Below are 22,342 nucleotides of genomic sequence, written 5' to 3'. Positions count from 1 at the left end.
AATGTCAATGACAAACTGATGATTCATATTTTAGAGATTATAATGTAAAGAAAAAGGTGAACTCTACAATCAGTGGCAAAGATTTCTTAAACCTTAGAGAGAAACCTCCCCACACTCAGCCATGAAGAAAACAACAGACAAATTCAACCATAAAAAATATAAACTTCTATAAGGCAACTGCAAAATCAAAAGATAAACAAAAAGCTGAGTGAAAATAATTTGTGTAACAAATAAGAAGGGGCTTATTAGCACATGGTCAAACAAATAACTAAAAACATACATATAGCCAACAAAATGGGGGAAATGCTCAAACTCTTAATAAATTCTGAAAAGCAACTAAACAACAAAAAACTAAAAAATTAAAATTTGACACTAGCTAGTATCAAAGAGATAAAGAGATTACCATTTCCCTCTACTATTGATACTGGGGCAGTCATTTAAAAGTTAGGCAATTTATCTACCAAATTATTAAATATATATACTCTTTGGCACATCAATTTTTCCCTTAGGATTTTATTCTGCAGATATATTTTAAGATAAATACAAAGACAGTACCCAAAAATACATACATTAGCACCCGTAATAGCAAAAACAAACCAAAATGCCTAAATATCCAGAATAGATGACTAATAAAAATACTAGACCACTATACTGATTGAAATGAAGTCTACAAAAAGACATGCTGATATACAAAATGTATGGTGTGACCTCATTTGTGTTAAGTATAGGTAAATAGAGATATACATAAAAATGCTTACATATGCATATATATATATATATGAAAGCACACATATATAAAGAGAGTAAAAATGTAAGGATACACATTCACATAAATGTTAACAGTTAGTGGAAAAAGAAAGTCTTGTTTTCTAACATAACATCTAGTGCTTAAGTATGTGCTTATAATAAATCTGGTTAAACAGTGAAAAAGTTAAACATGACAATTAGCAGAAAAAGGAAAAAAATCCTAAAAATGGCCACTAAAACTACTATTTTCACATCCTTGTTTATAAGAATTCTCAAAACAAAATTTACAAGAAACTGTGGAAATTTTATGAATATAACTGACATGACACCATGTGCAACTAAAAGATATGTAAATACCCTGACAACTACGGGGACATTTTCTTTCAAATTGTTTAACAGACTGAAAAGCTCAGTTTTTAATATATGCACCAAGAAGAAAGGATCATCTGTATTCCTACTATAGAAAAATAACATGTAAGTAACCTAACTTAAGTGAAAGATAACAGTCTGCATCCTTTAACACCACTAACATTCTTTCCAATGTACAAATGTTCTTATCTATATAAAGCCTTATCTTGTGTATATTCACAGTATTCATGCCATATACGTGGGTATAAAAAAGGACCATCCAGAGCTGTGCAGTACTACCCAACAATTATGAGAGTTGCATTCATGTGTAATTACCTGAGATTATCACAGGTAAAAATCAAAGACTGAGCATAACATTGTTACATTACCTCTATAAAGTATGTCAGGCAAATGCCCATCCCGTCAGATCACTTGGCTGTATTTCCAGCTGTTGATTCCTCCTTCTATCCTACAAATGTACAGAAATAGTTATCCCCCAAAAGAATCAGCATTAGATATAGAATAGTCAACTAAAACAATTACAACTAAATATATCAAATCTAACATATTTCTTTCCACAGTAAATAAAGTTGAAGTTGATAAAATTAGTGGTAACTAACATTTAGCCAAACTATAAAGACCCATCAGTGCTAAATGATATCAATAAAGGTAAAAAATTAATCTAGAAACTAACTAGACATTTACAGTTTTAACTTGTAGATTAGGATTAACATTTCTTTAAAATCAGAGCAATAACTTAGAATTATCTTAAACCACTTAAAGTGGAAGAAAAAAAAGACAGATGTTGATACTCTCCATTACTCCAATAATATTATTTCTTAAAACACTCCGGTAACATTTCCCATAGTTCAAGAGCCTAAACATATCAATGATACAGTTTTTGAAAATAGAAAAATATTAAATATTTAAATTCTCCAAGCAAACTTAGTGGTGTTAAAATGGTACACATATATTTTTAAATGTCAAACTATAAACAACCTCATAGCAGACACAAATACAGAAAATGAAGCCCCCGTGTGACAGCATATCGATATTGAGCATATATAATTTTCTCCCTCTATCTTTCCTGGTATATGAGATGGAGATAGTGAAAACTGACAGTTAACATTTTACTAGAAACAAAGAATAGATCAAATAAACTTTTATTCAGAAATAAAAAAGCATTTAATGTAACAGCCCCAACATATTTTTTTGTTCAATAAACATCTTGCAAATCAATAAAAGCTGTATATGTAAAATCAAAACTAAAATAAACTTAAAACCTTTAGAAAATAGACAAGTAGTTAATTCAAAGTTGTATTTACATAAATTTTATCAGGGGGTTACAAATATTATAGTTTTTTTGATCATTCATTTTTTTAGTCATTACAAACACACTACTGCCCTTCTGGTAATTCCTATTTTCTAGTCCTTAGCAAGTTAGTAGTTTTGTTGCTGAACTAGTTACAATCAAAAAAATCTATTTTTAAATAATTTGTTTCTACTTAGCGCATAGTTAATCTGCCTCAACAAACAAAAAAGACCGTATCTGCATTCCCCTCAGTTATGTAAAACTACCTGTATTTATTTCCATAGCAGTAGTACCAAAAATTTTTAAAATAAAAAAGCCGCAACACAATACTATTTTTGTTAGACATTATTATAAACAGGTAAAGTAAAACTGTATCTACACTACTCTACTACTCATTATTCTATGTTTTTTACTGTAGTAAGCGTCCAGAATTTCTAGCATGGCTGAAGAAATAAAGCTGAACAGAAAAAGCATGGAAAAGTCTACATACAGGAAATTAAAATGTCTCCCAGTTGTGGATGCTATGAATCTTCTCAAAAGTTGATGAGTATATCTAGTCTGCAACCAAGACATTATTAGATATGTTACCACATAATATGGTAAAATCTACAGACCAGACAAACATTTGAAATTCTAATAGTGTTGAAAATATTTTCATAAAATGTCCAGCCACCTTCTTGCATCACTTTTTTATGGAAAAGTTAAGGCTGCAATAACTTAACTAGGGATGTTAAAAGTGAAGGAAACATGCCTCTTTTTCTCTCTCACATATAAAATATAAATTAAGTCTAGATCTAAAAACAGAAGCTCTGAAATATCTTTCTAATTAACAACCTTTCCTCTACTATGGAAACCCACAATATCCCCCTAACTCATCTGCATAACAAACTGTGTCTCTACAATAGAAACTCTGCTTAGTTATGTTCCTAGGACACTAGACAGCAACTCAGTCCAAACAACAAATCTATGAGATTACTGGTAGTATTATTCACATTTTACAAAAGAGAAAACTGAGGGGTTAATTAACTTATCAAAGGTTATAAAATTATTAATCAGCAGAACCAAAATCCTTCTACAGTCTACAAAGTCCTGGACAATCTATTGTGCTATTCCTTTCTCACCACCAACACCTTCACATCTCAGACCTCATCTTCTATACTCTTCTATCCTGAACTTCTATGCAAATATACTCCAAGAAACAATGACTTTGACCTTCTTATCTTCCTACATCTTTCAGCAAGGTACCAGCAACATGCCTTCTGCACTAGCTATTCCTAACTTTGGATCACTATTTCCCTAGAAATCCTCATAACTAAAACCTTTACCTACTTCAATTCTTTGCTCAATTATCATCTTGCTAATGAAACATTTCCCTGTCATGCTATTTAAAATTATAACCTTCTACCAACTCCTTTCATTCATCTCAATCTCTTTTTATTTATTATATATTTTACATAGTGCCTACTATTTAACATATTTATTTTATGATATATAAGCCCCAAAAGAGTGAGGAATTCTTTTGTTCACTAAAGTGAACAAGTGATATATAAAGTGCCTAAAACGGTGCCATGCATATAGTTCACTTTTTTTTTTTTAAATAAGTTAAGCTGAACACCAACCCAGGAAATCAAGTTCTAGAAGTTTAACCATCACCAACTATGGAACCAGAACTATCCTGAACTATGGAATACAGAGATAATGAAACTTCAAGAGAAATATTATAAATCTAATGAAAAGCAGTCTTTGCTAACAAAACTAACCTAGGGCAGTCTTGGCAACATCATTCTTCAACTTGGAAATTTCCCTAAAAAGTTCTAAACAATAAAGAAATCCAATTTATGAGTCTACTATAAATTCTAAGATACACTGTATCAAACAGAAAACAATAACCCCTAGTAATATAAAGAATAGTATAGTTTACCTAACATAACTTCCAGTCCCTGTTCTCAAATTATGCTAATGTTACAAACATAATTTCAGAAGTACATTGCAAAAGCTCTAAAAATATGTAATTTAAAATAGAAGGGAGTTTCCTTCAATTTTTCCAAATAGTTCACATGCTTTCTATTTGGTTCTGGAAACATGGATAACTTCTACCTCAAAACTGCAATGACACATATATCCCTTGCAGTATGTATTTTCAGTTTACTAAATTTTGTTGCAACTGTCATGGCTACCTAGAAAAGAGGACTGCAAGAGATTTTTGTGAATTAATGTATCAAATCCAGACAAAAGATGTGTTAGAGGAAACCTCCACGAAAAGTATCAAGAATGAATTTCTAAAACAAAATTTAATTTAAAAGGAACCTAACAAAAATGTAACTGTCTTAAAACTATGTCATTATAGCTTACACCTTAATGGTACTTTCAAGTATGACCATTCTAGAAAACCCATTTACTGATAAAGAACATGGTCCTTGGTTCGGGTTACATATTATAGAGCTAAATTTTAAAGTTTCATTTAACAGAAATGCTTACACAAGTTTTAACTGCTTATTCTCTCATAAACACTGCCAAAAAACAGATTAGTAACTTTCTCCTTTAAATATATAAATGCCAATGCACTGAAGTCATATAGCATAAGAACTGGAAATAAAAATTGCTTCAGCATCTTTTAAGTAGATCACATTTTAAGGTAATCAAATTTTACATTAGTTCTTTTGTGATTTCATGATGCTTTCTCAGTGATGTTTAAAGTAAAAAAGCTTGGTCAAGGAAAGTGAGTCATATGAATATGGTAACAGTAACAAAGTAAAGCTTAGATTTACTCTGCTTTGAAAATCAGTTATTATAACTTTCTGAATAATGTATATTTTATGACTCTATCACAACTAAAAATGACAGCACAATAAATTCAAATGCATCACCTCAGAAAGTACCCTATAGGTCTTTTAAACACAATTTTCCATTTCTACTCTTGCCCAAATCTTACAAACTTCACGATTAATGTACTTAGTCCACTTAGTTAATAAAAAAAATCTATAAAGGAACAATCAAATTCTGAAAGACTGAAGTAAAATAAAGGCACCAACTTTAAAGTTTCATCTGCTCTTTATTTTTTCAAATGACCATACCATCAAATATTGGTCAAACAAGAAACCAACTATCCATCCACATTAGAAACACAAAAGTAGCATTTTTATAAATTTCTTAGCCTGTAAGACAGAACTAATCTTTAAATGTAAATCACCTGTTATGGGAATCACACACCCAAAACATTATTTCACTGAAGACAATAAGCTATTAAAATAACTATGTCACCGAACCACAATTTACTAAAGGAAATTAGTAAACTCAAAGACAAGCTGCTTTATTTTTAAATGAATTTTTATTGAAATATACATTCTGTAAATAATCATATTTTTGTACCATGATGACTAAGACCTTAAACTCAGGCAAATCTGCAAACGATCTTTGATGATACAAATATAGTCTGAAACAGTACTTCCATGTTTAAAAAGTGCTCTCACATGTCCATTTCATCAAGCCTTCTCCCCCCACACACACACACACATACACAACTAACTAGGCAAGTACTACCGTTTGTCTGTTTGTCTCCATTGTACAGATGATGAAACAGGAGGTTAAGTACCCAAGGTTACTCAACATCTAAGTGTCAAAAAAAGGACTTCAACCAGATCTTCTGCCTCTTAATAAACGTCTATTCCAACACACCAACAAAGTACAGATCATCCCCAAGTTAAAATACTTAACATTACTCTTAGCAGTGTTCTAGGAGTCAGAAAAAAAAAAAGTAATTCTTTGTGAATAAAACATTATTTAAATGTTATTAAGTCCAGTATATAAGCAGTATATATATCTATTCCCTGGCACCGTATTAATTTGTTATGACTGATCTCCTGAAAACTCACCAGTGTATTTATAGTAGTTTATAGCTGAAACATTTATATATTGCTTAAAATTTCATAAAGTATATGACCATATACCATCATCTTCAAAGTTGAAATAACCCACTATATAGAGATGGAACAGGATCGTAGAAATTAAAGAGACTTGAACTTTCAGTCTAAATAAGATGGTACAGATCTGTTTTTCCCTGGCCCTCCTCACTAAACACAACTATAAATGATGGAAATAAGAGACAACAAAAGGAAAACCCTGAAAAGTGGAAAGAAGGCAGGGAACCAATTTGGGACCCAAGAGTGGAGAAACTAAACTGGAGCAAGGTGCACTTTAGGTACCTACAGCAAACTAAAGGAAGCAACCCAGAATGACATTTCCAGACCAGCAATTTACCAAAGGCAGACCAGATAGTTGCATTTCTTCTTCAAATTAAACTGGAGTCCCAATGCAAAATTAAGAAAGTGAGTGTCTACTGGAAGTCCAGACAACAAAGAAGACCAGGAGAAACAACTCTTTCTTCCCTGATCTGAAATGCCTGTTTTCTCAATCAAAGATATACAAGTAAGCAGGCAAAACAGAGTGACACAGCAACAGGCAATGGGTCAAGACCCGCCTCTTGCACCCAGAAACATAGCAAAGGAAAAATGGACATGGGGGTTCCTAATAGGAGAATTCCAAATGACCCTCTCTCATCTAGAGATACCCCGAAATCTAGCATAGGCAAATCCCTTCTGCTCCCTCCAAACATCAGGAAGGACCAGTGAGTATGCCAATAGTATCAGAAGAATAAAATCACAAAAGCCCTGAAAATCAAACTGCCTCTGGAACCACAGCCCACAAAAGTAAGACAAAATCTGGATGCTGAAATAAGGTGTCTGCCTCCTAAAATATTTTTTAAAAGACCAAGTCTCCTAACTTAATAGAAAATATTCAAGAAAATCACAACATAAATGAGAAAAGATAAGCAATTAAGGTCAACATGGAAATGAGTCAGATGTTGGAATTAACTGACAAGGATTTTAAAGCAGTTATAGTAAATATGCTTCAGGCCCTACCTGGTGGCACAATGGGTTAAAGCACAGCACTATAAAGCTAGCCGCAGCCACCTCAATATGAGTTCAATCCCGGCCAAGGGGGTGACCCACATGCTGCAGCAGACCTCTCCTGACCCGCCCACTGCTCTCCTCAGCAGTGTACTTGGTTGATATGCTTATTCTGCTCAGCCCTCTATCTCTGTGAATCCTCTCACCGCCCCTGCACCTCTGTCCTGTACCCCAGTTCTGTATGCATAAATAAATCTTTAAAAAGAAAATATGAAACTGAAAGAAATTAACCAAGACCTAAACAAATGTATTTCAAAACTCAGCACTGTTAAATTGAAACTATTTCACCAAATTGATATACAGATTAGACATAATCCATCAAAATCCCAACAATTGCTTTTGCTGAAATTGACACATTGATGCTAAATTCATATAGAATTGCAAGAGATCTAGAAAACCCAAAACAATCCTGAAAGAGCAAAGTTAGAAGATGCATGCATATTTGTTGATCTCAAAACTCACAAGGAAGTTACAGTAACTAAGACACTGTAACATAAAGATAAGATTCAAATCAAGGAATAGAATTCAGAGTCCAGAAATACATGACTACATTAATCATCAAAAGTCTTTTGATAGGATGTTAAAGCAAAGCAGTGAAGAGTGACTAATGATTTAAATACCAGGTCCTGGACCCCTTCCTCAGACACAGTATTTATAAAAAATAACTAATGATTAAAGACCTATATGTAAGAACTAAAGTTTAAAACTCTTATAAAAAAATATAATCTTTGTGACATTAGGTATGTCAAAGCCTTTTTAGATATGAATCCAAAAAGTACAAGAAAAAAATGAACCTGGCTTCATCAAAATTTAAAACTGCTACAATGGCATCAAAAAGAATAAAACTCTTAATGATAAGCTTAACCAAGGTGGTGAAAGACTTGTACATTAAAAACTAAAAAACAATGATGAAATAAAGTACAAATAAATGGAAAGACATGCCATGTTCAGAGATAGTTAAAGGATTACTCCAATCAATCTACAGATTGAATGCAATCACTATCAAAGTTCTAGTGGCATATTTTACAGAAACAAACAAAAATAACCTAGATTTCATATGGAATCACAAAGAACTCCAAAATAATCTTAAAGAACAAAGCTAGAGGTCTCACATTTCCTAATTTCAAAACACATTACAAAGCTACAATAATCAGAACAATATGGTGCTAGCAAGGACCAGCAGCCCAGAAACAGTCATATAAGAATAGACAACTAATTTTTAACACCGGTACCAAGAACTCACAACTGGTAAAATATAGGTTGTTCAAGAATTGGTACAAGGAAAAATGAATATCCATTATAAAAAAAATGAAACTGGATTTTCATATCATACACAAAAATCAACTCAAAATAAAGACTGAACTTTATTTGAAACTAAAACTCTTAGAAGAAAAGAGATCATGACATTGGTCTTTGCAGTATTTCTTGGATATTACTCGGTAATTCCACTCCTAAGTATATACCTAAGAAAAATGGCCAGGGGGGAGGATCATAGTGGCATTTATATAAAAATGCCAGTCAAATGACAAATGGATAGACAAAATGTGATACATCCATACCTCATTTTATTGTGCTTCTCTCTACAAATACTATCTCATTGATATTGAGTATATTTTAATAAGACCCACCACAGGCAAAAAGATTCTAACTCACTGAAAACTCAGATGATGAGCATATTTTAGAAATGAAGTAGTTTTAGAAATAAAATATATACATTCTTTAGATATATAATGCTACTGTGCATTGTAGTACATTACTTTTATATGCACTGGGAAACCAAAAAGAATCACGTATTGTGGTAGTTTGGAACCAAATCTCTATCTCCAAAGTGTGCCTGTATACTCATATAACAGTATATTATTCAGCAATAAAAGGTATGAATTCTTAAAACATACTATGTCATGCAACATTATGTTATGTGGTAGAACATAAAGGACACTTACATGATTCTACTCATAGGTAATTGTCCAGAATCGGCAAAACTAGACAGAAAGTAGATCTGAGGTTGCAGGAGCCAGGAAAGAAAAATAGGAAGTGATTTTTTTTTTTAAAGATTTATTTATTTATTCATACAGAACTGGGGTACAGGCCAGAGATGGGGAGGGTGAGAGGATTCACCAGAGACAGACTGGGGAGCAGGCAGATCGACGAAGTACACTGCTGAGGGGAGCAGCAGACGGGTCAGAAGAGGTCTGCCACGCCATGTGGTCACCTCCGGGGCAGGCGGGGATCGAACTCATGTGGAAGTGGCTTAAGCTTCTTAGTGCAGTCTTTTAACCGGCTGCGCCACCAGGGAGGGCCAGGAAGTGATTTTTAATGGACACAAAGTTCCTTTTTAGTGATGAAAATGCTTTAAATTGATTATAGTGATTATCTACGCAAGACTTACTACACTAAAAACCAATGAATTATGTACTTTCAATGAGTATACTGTACTGTAGGTAAGTTAAATCTCATTAAAGATCCTGAAGAAATACTATGATACCTAGAATTAGCTTCCAAATAACATGAAAATTTTAAATAAATGAAGAGACACCCACTGGTCACAGGCTGAAATTTTTTATATAATAAAGAAGTTACCCCAAATTCAAGTGTGGGTTTATTCAATTCATATATATATATATTTGTAGAAAGATTATTTTATGATTTGATGAAAAGGGGAAAAAGCTACAAAAGTTAAAATAACCTTGACAAAGTGGGAGGATTACTCTAGCAAATGTTAAGACTTACTATACAGCTATAATAATCAAGGCCATGGTACTGACAGAATAGACACAGATCAGAGGAACAAAATGAGAGCCCAAAGCAAATGATTTTTGACAAAGGGGGGGAAATTTCAATGGAGAAAAATAGTAGCCTTTTTAACAAATAGTACTGGGATAATGAGACAGCAACAGGCAAAAAAAAAGTTTACACCTCAAAAAAAAAAAAGAAGGGTTCTTGGACGTCACACCAACAGCAGGCTGCACAAAAGAAAATGGCCTCGACTTCATCAAAATTAAAAACATTTATCCCACAAAAAAAATTTTTTTTAAATGTGAAGATAAGCTAATGACTAAAAGAAAATGTTCACAAACTGTGTCTCTGACAAGAGTCTTAGAACACTCAAGCTCTAAGTAATGAAAACATTCTAATTAGAAAATATGAGAAAGATACATACATTAGACGATGTGCAAAATAAAATCAACAGCCATTAGGGCAATAAGATAGTACTAAAACCTATTAGAACAGCTAAAGTAAAAAGACACTAATAAACTACATGTTTGCAAAACGTACATAAACTAGATCTTACATGTTACTGGGAATGCAAAATGATATAGCCACTTTGGGAAAAAAGACTTTGGAAGTTTCTTATAAAACATGTCCCTATCATACAACCCAGGAATCTCACTCTTAGGGATCTATCTCAAAGAAATGAAAACTTGTTTACACAAAATCTTGTTTGAAGAGTTTTATTCTTAATCGTAAAATACAGAACAAACAGAAGTCCTTCAACAGGACCCTCCCTGGTGGTGCAGTGAACTATAAGCACAGAACTAAAAAGCTAAAGCCACTTCCACAAGCATTAGATCCCGGCCTGCCCTGGAGGTGACCCACATGGCGCGGCAGACCTCTCCTGACCTGCCCACTTCTCCCCTCAGCGGTGTACTTTGTCAGTTTGCCTGTTCTGCTCCCCACTCTGTCTCTGATGAATCTTCTCACCACCCCTGCACCTCTGGCCTGTATCCCAGTTCTGTATACATAAATACATCTTTAAAAAACAAAAAGTCCTTCAACAAGTAAATGGTTAAACAAAGTATGTATATCGTTATGTACCATTTTATAACAAAACACAAGACTGAGACTAGGTGGCAAAGGAACAAGAAGGGGCTCTTGTAGAGAGATGAAATTATAAAGAAGTAGAGAATAAGAGGGTTTTCTTTGTGATAATACCATAAAATATCACACCATTATATACCATTAACATAACACTCAATGACAACACAGAGATTGAAAATAGGCAGTCCTGCAGGCTAGCCATAGCCACTTCAGTGCCAGTTCGGTCCCTGGCAGGCCTCTCCTGCCTCACCTGCTGATTCCCTCAGCAGTGTACCTCATCAGTCTGCCTTTTCTACTCCCCACTCTGTCTCTTCTCACCTCTGGCCTGTCCCCCAGTTCTGTATGAATAAAAGCTTTAAAAAAAAAAAATAGGTTGCCTCAGGTTGAGGGGTTTTTGGGTGTGGTGAGAATATAAAGGGGTAACAAGAGGATTTTTTTGTGTGACTATACAATAGTTCTATATCTTCCCATGGTAGCAATAGCATGACTTTACTGCACAGCACTATGCACGCACACACACACATATAAATTCAGATTTAAAAAATGGAGAAAATTGAGTAAATTCAGCAACCTAGTTAACAGTAACAAACCAATGTCAATTTCCTGGTTTTGATGCTTTAGTGGAGTTTTATATATGTCATCACTGCAGGGAGGTAGTTAGCTGAAGGATACATAGGACTCTATTTTTGCAACTTCCTATGAGTCTATAATTATTTCAAAATAAAGGCTTGTTTAATAATATGAGGAAGCAGGACCCTCCCTAGTGGTGCAACGGGATAAAGCACAGCACTATGAAGCTAGTAGCAGCCACTTCAACAAGAGTTCAATCCCTAGCTAGGGAGGTGACCCACAGGTCTGGTGTGGCAGACCTCTCCTGTCTCTCCCATTACTTCCCTCCTCAGTGTACTTCGTCAATCTGCCTATTCTGCTCTGCACTCTGTCTCTAGTGAATCCACTCACCGCCCCTGCACTGCATCCCAGTGCTGTATCCATAAATAAATAAAACTTTAGTAGACGTATAAATAAAACAAAACTGGTCATTAATTGCAAATTTTTGAAGTCAGGTATACAGAGTCTCATATTATTATCTATTTTTAAGTATTTAAAATTTTCCATAAAATGTTAACAAAAATACAAGAATGTCACAAAACAAAACATTTACAGCAGCCTCTCCAGTTGATTTATTTTTAATACATATTAAAATTAGAATCTTTCTAATACACATTTTTAATTTTCTATATAATGAATTTCTTACATAAAAAAATTTATAAAGAAATCTTTGCTAATAGTCTTCTGTCCTCACTGTCTTAATCATTTAAAAAAGATAACATTACAGAAAAAATTTTTAAACCAAAATACAACCCCCAACTACATCTTCCTTTGACAATGCACTCTTTAATTTGAAAATATCTCATCTAAATACCCATTTGTTTCCCAATTATAGTCACCTGAAAATTCCAATATCATTTTCTAAAATTAAGTAAAAGGATCTTGCTAATAAGTTAGATATACAATCAACACAATAATTCACCATTATAGTGACCCTCACACAACAGATGTCTAAATTCAAGGCACCCTAAGATATTTTACTAATTCTAGTATGGTTTGCATTTGAAATGTTGTCTAAGTTATCATAAGTAACTTTACACTGCTTTGTTTTAAAACTGCATGTGGTAGTTTTAAATTTTTCAGACTTATTCTAAAGAAGCATATGCTGAAAAGTTTGTAATGGTTATATAACCATGTTAAAGAATTCAAGGAACATATGTAGATCTGAAAGAGTAACTATCTACTGAATACTGAATCTCACAATGCAATTACTTTTTAAAGTTTAATTTGATTAGTTAAATGTCTATATAGAAAGCTTAAATGAAACAATACCATTTACCTCAACAATTAAAATTAATTTAAATAAATTAAAATTAAATTATAACAGAAATAAGAGATTTGAGCTTTGTATTATTTGTGGGACTTTGACTAAGTCCCAATCTCTCTGAAACTCTTTCCTTATCTAGATACTGAAAGAGTTGTTAATCTTTCAGCTCCCAAGTCCTATGTAATGATGCTCTAATATTTCCTTCACAATCTCTGACCTCGTATTATTTTAATGACCACTTTACAAAAATATTTATAACAAATGAGATACAGAAATGTCAATTATTTTACAAATAACTTTCATAAACTTAAATTATTTTCAGGAATATTACTCTCAATACATTAGTTAGAACAGGCTTTCTCAACATCAACATTACTGGTATTTTGTACTAGACATTTTTTGTTGTGGGAACTATCATGTTCATTTTAAGCTGCTCAAGATCTACCCTCTAGATACCAGCAGAATCTTCCAATGTGAAAATGTCTCCAAGATATTGCCAAAATCACCTCTGATTGAGAATCATAGTACTTGATTAAGATTTTCCAGGGATATTTGGTAATAGGAAGGAAAAATAAAGTTTTTATTTTTGTGATACAGGAGGAAAGGTGTAAAAATGGTTAGAAATGAACGAAACAAAAGGTTCGATTGAAACCCTAATACTGTAAAAAGAAAAGGTACTCCTCCCATATTAGGCCTACTGAAAAACGTTATTAAATAATGTTATATAGTTAATGAAGTAATGAGAATAACAGTATACAAAGTCAAAGAGAAAATACACAGGTACCTCACCTGTTATCTCTTTAAGCAACCTCAATAAAGAGAGCCAAGTGTTTACCTGCTATTCCCTAATCACTGAGAATACCCACATGAAAAAGTTACATAAAACAAGAATCTATAATCAAGAGTAAAATGTGCTAAAAACTCCATAAAAAGTGACAGTGAGGAATACCCTCAAGTCGTTCATGTATTTAAAGATATCCAGTGTGGAGAGATTGCATTTAAACATTATTTAAACCTTCAGACATTCACTTTCTGGTTCTTTAATATTTACTATAAAAAAATCAACTCGGCCACTATTTTCCATCAAACAGACAAATACCCAGTTTCCTTGGTCTATTCTTGGATAGGTCACCAGACTGGGAATAAGAGACCCAGAGTCTATTCCCAGCTGCAAAACAGACTGGTAATCTCAAACAAATTATTCACTCAAGTTAAGGTTCTAAAACCGTATCAGGCTGACAATATTGAAAATCTGCTTAGAAACAAGCACAGAGAAACCCTGAACTTCCTCAAACACCCAAAGGGCAATTGCGATCATATTTTTAGATTTATTAAATCTAAAAATCTGAATAAGATTTTATTTATAGAAACATTTAACATACTTGAAATTTCAGAACTGTGTGATCCCTTTACCATTGCCCTCTATATCAAATAAATGCACTTTTAATCATGCTGTGCCATTTTGCAAAACTATGCAAATTAAACAAATCATAATGATTACGTAAAACAAAAAAGCTGTTTTCAATTCAAGTTCTTTAACTTTTGCATTGCCTAACTCTAGTTTTTAGTCTACTACACAAAAAGTTCTTTCCTAACACTGTAAAAAAATGTGTAACAATGTATGGAGAACAAAAGGGTGAGCAAAAAAAAAAAAAAATCGAAAGTTTGCTCCATAGTCCAATTCTAGAAAAGCCTTAAGGTTGTTCCTTAACACTGAACATGCAGATTTTATTGGCAACAAAACTACAGACGCAGGTTGTTGATTCCAGGTAAAACGCTATCTAATAGACCAAGTTACCTATCTGACCTTTTCGCACAACGTAACACTAAACAGTCCAATAAAAGATTTGAAAAAGAAAGAAAAAAACAGGGTTAGAAGGGAAAGGGGGCTGTCAATTAACGCGCGGAGGCCCTCGCTGTCAGGCAGACACTTGTCAGCCGCTGAGAAGCCACTCACAAAGTTTGCCACCTCGCAGGGAACAAGGGCTCGACCCGGAAGACGCTGTCTGGGAGGCCCGGCCGCCAGCGAGGCCCCGGCGCGCCAGCCACCCGGGCAGGAAGAGTCCGGGCGCTCCGCGGTGCTCCGCCGCCTCCAGAACACGGACGCGCTCACGCACGCGCGCACACACACGTACACTCACAACAAAAGGAAGCCGCATGCGGAGGCGCCCTAGGGGCGCTCCCTGGGCTCCGCAGCACCACCCGGGGCCCGCTCACTGACGGAGTACCCCGAGCGAGCACGTCGGTGTGCGGATGCGGGCGGCCAGAGAGAGGCCCACCCAGCCAGCTCTGCGCCGCCGCGCTGGGGTGAGGCGGCTGTTGCTGCGGCAGCGGCTAAGCCACCACCAGGGCCGCTCCACTCGCTGCGGAACCAAAGACCAACAAAACCCGGCTCTTAGATTGTGTGTAAGGAGGTCTGGGGGAGGCGCGGGTGAGTTCCAAAAGCCCAGGGAACACGTGGGCTCCTTACTTCCCTCTACCACTATCAGTTATTCTCGGTAAAATTCCCAGCCCCTCCCCCTTGGTCTAAAGCCCCATACCTTACCAAAACACTAATCAAAAGTAGCATCCAACATAACACTCCTTACAACAAGAAACCTCAGTAACCTAACCTTCTTCCTTAGTCCTTCTTCTTAGGAACTTCTCCACATCTTAATTTACACATTTAAGTTTTCTTTTTTCCTACTTTTTAAAAATAATTTTCTAACAATAATAAAACTCACAAACCCCTTCCATCTCCCACTCTCCTATTTAAAGCTCTTCACAACTGTTTTTGATTTTTATAAGCGCCTACCAAATCAATTTAAATACCTTTCTCAAACACTGCACTGTCTGTTCCTTCATCCCCTCAAAGCTAACACACTGTCCAACTCGTAATTTTCTCCTAAAATGCGCTTAAATTTTCTATACCTCACTGCAGAGATGCCCAAGTCACTAAATAATATCCATTTCTTAAGCATATGCCCAATAATCTGCCAATGATCTTTCCAAATATTCTCTAATTTATTTGAATTACTCAATAACTACCAGACCCATTTCCCTATCTTCTAATTATAGAACCTATTCAAATTAACACATGTCTACCATTATATGTATCCACACAGAGGGTGTGTGTGTGTGTGTTGTTATTGTTGTCAAGTATATAGAGGACCTTGCAGAATTATTTCATTCTAATCTGGGATACAGGCTTTTCTCAAATTTACAAGAACTCCACACCAACCAAGATTCTCAGGCATCTATCATGTAATATCATATGCCAATGTCAAATTAAAATAATCACTTAAAACATACTCTCCATTTCTACTACAATCATTAATGAATCATTAACATATTCGTTAAAATCATCATTATTCTAAGCCACACCATCCACGCAAAATATTCCAGAATATACACCCATTAACCAAGGCAGAGTTTTTTCTGAGGCAGTTTTTGGAAACACTTCTAGACCAAAATCAGGTAGGTTACAGCAAAATTATGCATTAGACAAAGTGACACTCCATTCCAGGGAATCTCTTGGACCTTCAACCTACATAGGCCAGTAATTATTAAATTTGGTAATTGACTAAATGCACTTAAGTAAGGGGGGGGGGGGAACCATAGATGATCCAGTCCTAGCTACTGGAACTCATCCTGAAGCAGAGCTGCACTACCGTGAAAAAGCAATGTATTTATTTAGTGCCTTGTCACACTTTTCTTCATTTTTCTGCCCTAAATATGCTGTTTCTGAAGTATGGACTAACATCAAAAATTCTGATTTGAGGGCCCTCCCTAGTGGCACAACAGGTTAAACCACAGCACTATGAAGCTACCGCAGCCACTATAGCACAAGTTTGATCCCCAGCCAGGGAGGTGACCCACATGGCACAGCAGACCTCTCCTGACCTGCCCACTGCTCCCCTAAGGAGTCTATTTCAGTCCATCTGCCTGTTCTGCTCCCCACTCTGTCTCTGGTGACTCCTTTCACCCCCTCCCCCCCACACACACCTCTGGCCTGTACCCCAGTTTTAAATAAATAAATCTTTTTTTAAAAAAAAAAACTGATTTGAACAGTGATGACTGAAAGGTATTTATTATTTACTCAGAGTGTGAAAAAAGTTAGTCATGTGAAGAATACAATGCAAATACAAAGAGTATGAAGCCTAAGCACTGGCCCCATAATGGTAAAGATTCCACTGCTTCCGGGCAGATATCTAAAGGCACTGAGAATGGAGAAGCATTGGACACACTGTGTTAAGCTATCATACAACACTGTCTCTAACAAAACTCTGCAGTTCCAAATCCCTGCTAACAGGACTATTTACCCTTTATACCAAGAAGGTTGGGAAAGTACCAAAATCTGCATGTGGTATGTGCTCAGGCCAACCTCAAAGAGTTTGTACTGTGAGACCTAAAGGATGTGAGGATCTCTAAAACAAAAAAAACATGTCAGCAAGGTCTGTGGTAGTGGTTCCATGTATGCTGAAATATGTCCATGAGAGAATCAAGTATGCTTTTCTTATTGGGAAGAAAATCACTGAGAAAATGAAGGCAAAGCACAGTGTCAGCGAAATAAAAATATGAAGTGTTTTGAGTATTAAAAAAATGAAAAACATAATAATAAAATGTAAGTTGTGACCACAGCAAGGCAGGATATTCTCAAAAACCACAGCACTCCAGTTAAGTCTTTAATAGTATAAGGAAAAAGCTGACAAAAAACAAAGTCTGACAAAAAGTACTACCATTGCAGAATTAGGCAAGTAAAAGAGAGAGACACATAAGCTAAAGAATAAGAGGCCTTTTCTAGGTCTTAAATATCATCACTGCAGACCTATGAAGATTAGTATATGGAAGATTACAGGTCAAACCCTGATATTATAATGCTCAAGATCTTAAAATAAAACCAAAAAGAAGCTACTTCCGTTTCTGCTGTATTTTAGTTTTGGAGTTAGTAAGACTGTTCCTTTAGAGATATTCAACAAAGTTCAGTTAAAACTAGAAATGAGCAAGCACATTTAGAACTGTATATCTAGATGTCACCTATGTACAGTCTTCTAAAACACTATTAATAAAACACCGGCATCTAAAAACACTAGAAGAGATAAGTCATTGTAGACAATAAAAAAGACATTACAGAGGTGATTTTAGATGCCATAGACTCCTACCATCCACCCCATTCATCTACTTTTTACCTAAACTTACTCACTCATGTATACAAATTCTCATGACACAATTTTTGCAAGCAACGTTTGATATGGTTTTGAGATACATCAGAGATCAAAAATATCAGTACCTATGATTTATGTTATTTTTCTAGAAAACTCAGTTACACATGATCTATTATCAACATTATGACACACTGGGTAGTGGCATTTTCTGCATATGTAAAGGCTCCAGCATTAGGCCCCAGCATTAGTTATTTCCTAAGTAACATTATGTTTTCTCCTTATTTTCTCTGCTACCAGCTATTTACTCCTTCTTCAATCTTACTTTATTCCCAATCAGGTCAACTCCAACCTCCTCATTCATTTCTAGCCCATTCTGGTTCCTTCCACCAGCTTGTTCCTGTTCTATTATCAACAAACTATCCCATGTCTTTACTTTGGCCTTTCACATGAACACTCCTCCACCTTACCTTTTTCTTTCAGTGTCTCATTTCTAATCCACAAACATGTCTCGGTAGAATTTATAATAGTATATTTATATGTGAATTGCAATTACTTGTTTTATAAATAGAAAAACTAGACAAATAAATATTTCTCTCAATTCCCATGCCACAGCAACTATGATCACTATGATCTCTTGCCTCAAGTGTTGTGACCACCTCATCTTCCCCAGCTATCCATTTTCCTAGTCCTTCAGTTTAATAAAAGAACCAATGGCTTCTTGCTCCCAGGGCCACTCCCATTGTTTTATCACTAAAATTATCTCTTTGCAGTTCAGATTATTCTCTTAAACCACTCCTTCAGCAATATCTGCCAAGCTCCAGAACACCCTTCCACATCTTCCTCCTTACCCAGACTTCAATTATCCTTGTTCAGCAATGTTCAGCAATCATTCCCAGACACTAGCTTCAACAATGACGCTAAAGAATTTTCTACACCCTGACCTTCCTCAATTCCTAAAACCTTCATCTGCACTTCAGCCACCCCCACAAAATTTACTGAAAACAGTGCATCAACTAGAAGAGCTAAGCCTCTAGGATTATAACTTCAGAGGGGTTAACCCTTCCTTTTTTAATCACCTTTTCAAAGCTACTTTATTTTCAACCCTACATATGCTCTTTACCTCCTTTCTGGTTTCATCTGTCTACCTAAGCATGTATGCTGTACATCAGCCATTTCAATGTTGCCCTCTCCAGAGTATCATGACCTTCCATTACATTCTTCATGCATCTCCCCAATAATAAACTATCTTAACCATCTGTTTCCTCCACACCCACACACACAAGTACCACCAAAACCTATGATATCTCCCACAACTGATTTATTCTGACTACATCACATTGACTAATTCAAATCATCTCCATATTTAAATCCCTGGTCGCATCAATAATCTTAATCTCTCCCATAGAATTCCCTCAAATCTTACTTCTCCACCTATCATACATCTCCTTTACATTTTAAAATGCTGCATCTTCAACCATCTGTTACTCCTTGCCTTCAGTTATGAAGAAAAAAAGCAGTTCTTTCTCCTTAAAATAAACATCTTAGTATAAGTTCTATATTCATTGTGCTTCCATATTCTCCAACCCACTCAGTCCTTTACCTCCAAACACACTGATCTCTGAATTGCTCTCCTGAGATTTAAAAAAAAAAAAAAATTTAATTCTATGGGCCTCCCTGGGGGCACAGTGTTAACGTCCCAGCACTATGAAGCTTTTATCGCCAGCTACTGTAGCAGGAGTTCAATCCCCAGCCAGGAAGGTGACCCACATGGCACAGCAGACCTGTCTCACCTACTGCTCCCCTCAGCAGTGTGCTTCGTCAATATGCCTGTTCTGCTCCCCACTCTGTCTCTGGTGAAACCTCTCACCCACCTCACCACCCCACCCACCCCACCTCTGGCCTATACCCCAGTTCTTTTATGCACAATTAAATAAAAATAACCCATTTTTAAAAATATTAATTTATGCATACATAACTGGGGTGCACGCCAGAGGTACAGGGGCAGTGAGAGGATTCATCCAAGAAAGAATGGGGAGCAAAACAGGCAGAATGACAAAGTACACTGCTGAAGGAAGCAGCGCAGGTCAGGAGAGGTCTGTCAGGCAGTGTGGCTCACCTCCTGGGCAAGGGGTCGAACTCACACTAAGTGGCTGCAGTTAGCTTGCAGTGCTGCGTTCTAACCCGTTGCGCCACCAGGGAGGGTCCAATATAACACATCTTAAAAAAAAATTCTATGTACCAAATCCATCACCACCCAAGTCTTTACCTTTTCTTTAGCAGTAACACTTGAATTACCTCCTTTGTATGATGCCACTGTGTCACATGATTCTACTATGATCTCTCTAGCTGCTACTTCTACTTCGAATGACTATTGGCTCTCTTCTTAGCCCACATAGGGTACATCTTTCCATGTTCTATCTTGGAGCTTTCACTACTTCTCTTCTCCTTAAGGTCTCATGGCTTACCATTTTTCTACATTTTCATTTCTCACACAGATATCTTTCGCCAGTATTCTAAATTAATTGTTAAACTACTCTCTACTACATTCAAATGTATTTACTCCAGAGGAATTATGATATATCGTGATTTCTTTATAACCAGACCCTTCATCTATTGCTTCAATTAACACCTCAATTATCAGTTCAAATAATTTCAGAACTATCAGCACCCTACCAAATCCAGAATTAGTAGCTTCAATTATCAACTCTCTGTACATATTCCCAAATCTCTATTGGACCTCTTTCCTCAGCTGAATCCAGCATTTTAACTTTAACTAGATAATTGCCTCAAATACTTTCAATCGTGCTTCACAAGCTGGCCAATGTGTCTTAAAACCAAAGTAGCTATTCTTCCCCACCAAAGTACTTCTGCTGACCCAGTAATTTCCGTTAACAGCACCTCCGTCCTCACAGTTACTCAGGTTAGAAGCCCTTGAGTTGGGACCTCCCTGGTGGCACAAGCAGTCAAGTATCAGCAATAAGAAGCTAGTGGCAGTCACTGTAGCTCAAGTTCCATCCCCAGCCAGGGAGTTAATTCACATAACCTACATGGTGCTGCAAACCTTTTCTATCTTACCCACTGCTCCCTTCAGGAATGTATTTCAGTCAATCTGCCTGCCCTGCTCCCCATTCTGTCTCTGGTGAATCCTTCAACCCCCTGCACCTCTGGCCCACACACCAGCTCTTATATGCATAAAAACATAAATCTTAAAAAAAGGGAAAAAAAGCCTCTCGAGTTAATGTTCCTTTTTCTCCATGGCTTCCCAAAAGCCCATTTGTCATTAAATCCTTCAATTTATTACTTAATGTATTTCTTAAATCTTTTCCTTTCTATTCCCACCACTACCATCCCAACTTTAAAAATCTCAATATTTAACATTTCTGTCATAACCTTCTTTTGTTTCCAGTTTATCTTCAGTTAAGAAAAAAGTTATCAGACTAGTAGTATTCTTAAACTCACCTATTTCCCCAATCAAAATCATCAATGGTTCCTCACTGATGTTAAAATTCCTAAGTGAGGCCCTCCCTGGTGGCGCAGGGGTTAAAGCACAGCACTGAGAATCTAAAACCACTTCTGCATGAGTTCGATTCCCACCTGCTCCGGAGGTGACCATATGGTGTGGCAGACCTCTCCTGGCCCGCCCGCTGCTCCCCTCAGCAATGTACTTCGTCAGTCTGCCTGTTCTGTTCCCCATTCTGTCTCTGGTGAAGCCTCTCACCGCCCCTGAGCCTCTGGTCTATACCCCAGTTCTGTATGCACAAATAAATAAATCTTTAAAATAAAAAAAAAATTCCTAAGTGATGTTAAAATTCCTAAGATGTCCAAAAAGTTGAACTATCCAGTTGTCCAATCACTGTGGTATACTCATAAAATGGAATCCCGTAGTGCAAAGAAAAATAAACTACTACTATTATAACTAATCAGATGAACCTCAGACATATGTTGAACATGAAAAGTCTGACATAAAAGTATGATTCTACTAACATGAAATTTAAATACATACAAAATTACTTTTTTGTGATAGGTCAGAATGATAGTTACTTTTTGTTGAAAGTGACACACAAAGAAACCTCCATGGTGGGGAGAAATAGAAGCCTTCTAGAACTTTGTAAATGTTTCTATATATAAT

General features: G+C 35.8%; 1 protein-coding gene across 5 annotated transcripts in view; it reads right to left on the bottom strand.

The window, feature by feature from the left end:
* Positions 1-22,342, bottom strand: part of ZNF148 (zinc finger protein 148) — a 108,198-nt gene that overhangs the window by 77,025 nt on the left and 8,831 nt on the right. For all 5 annotated transcript variants that reach the window (XM_004675143.2, XM_012733954.1, XM_012733953.1 and 2 more), the window contains exon 2: positions 1,485-1,564. The gene's annotated coding sequence lies outside the window, so the exon portion shown is untranslated. The remainder of the gene's footprint in view (positions 1-1,484; positions 1,565-22,342) is intronic.

This window comes from Condylura cristata, unplaced genomic scaffold, assembly GCF_000260355.1.
Source record: "Condylura cristata isolate star-nosed mole 26May11 unplaced genomic scaffold, ConCri1.0 scaffold00003, whole genome shotgun sequence".
In the NCBI taxonomy this organism is placed as follows: domain Eukaryota; kingdom Metazoa; phylum Chordata; class Mammalia; order Eulipotyphla; family Talpidae; genus Condylura; species Condylura cristata.
The sequence above is the reverse complement of the archived record's forward strand: the minus strand, read 5'-3'. Positions and strand labels throughout refer to the sequence as shown.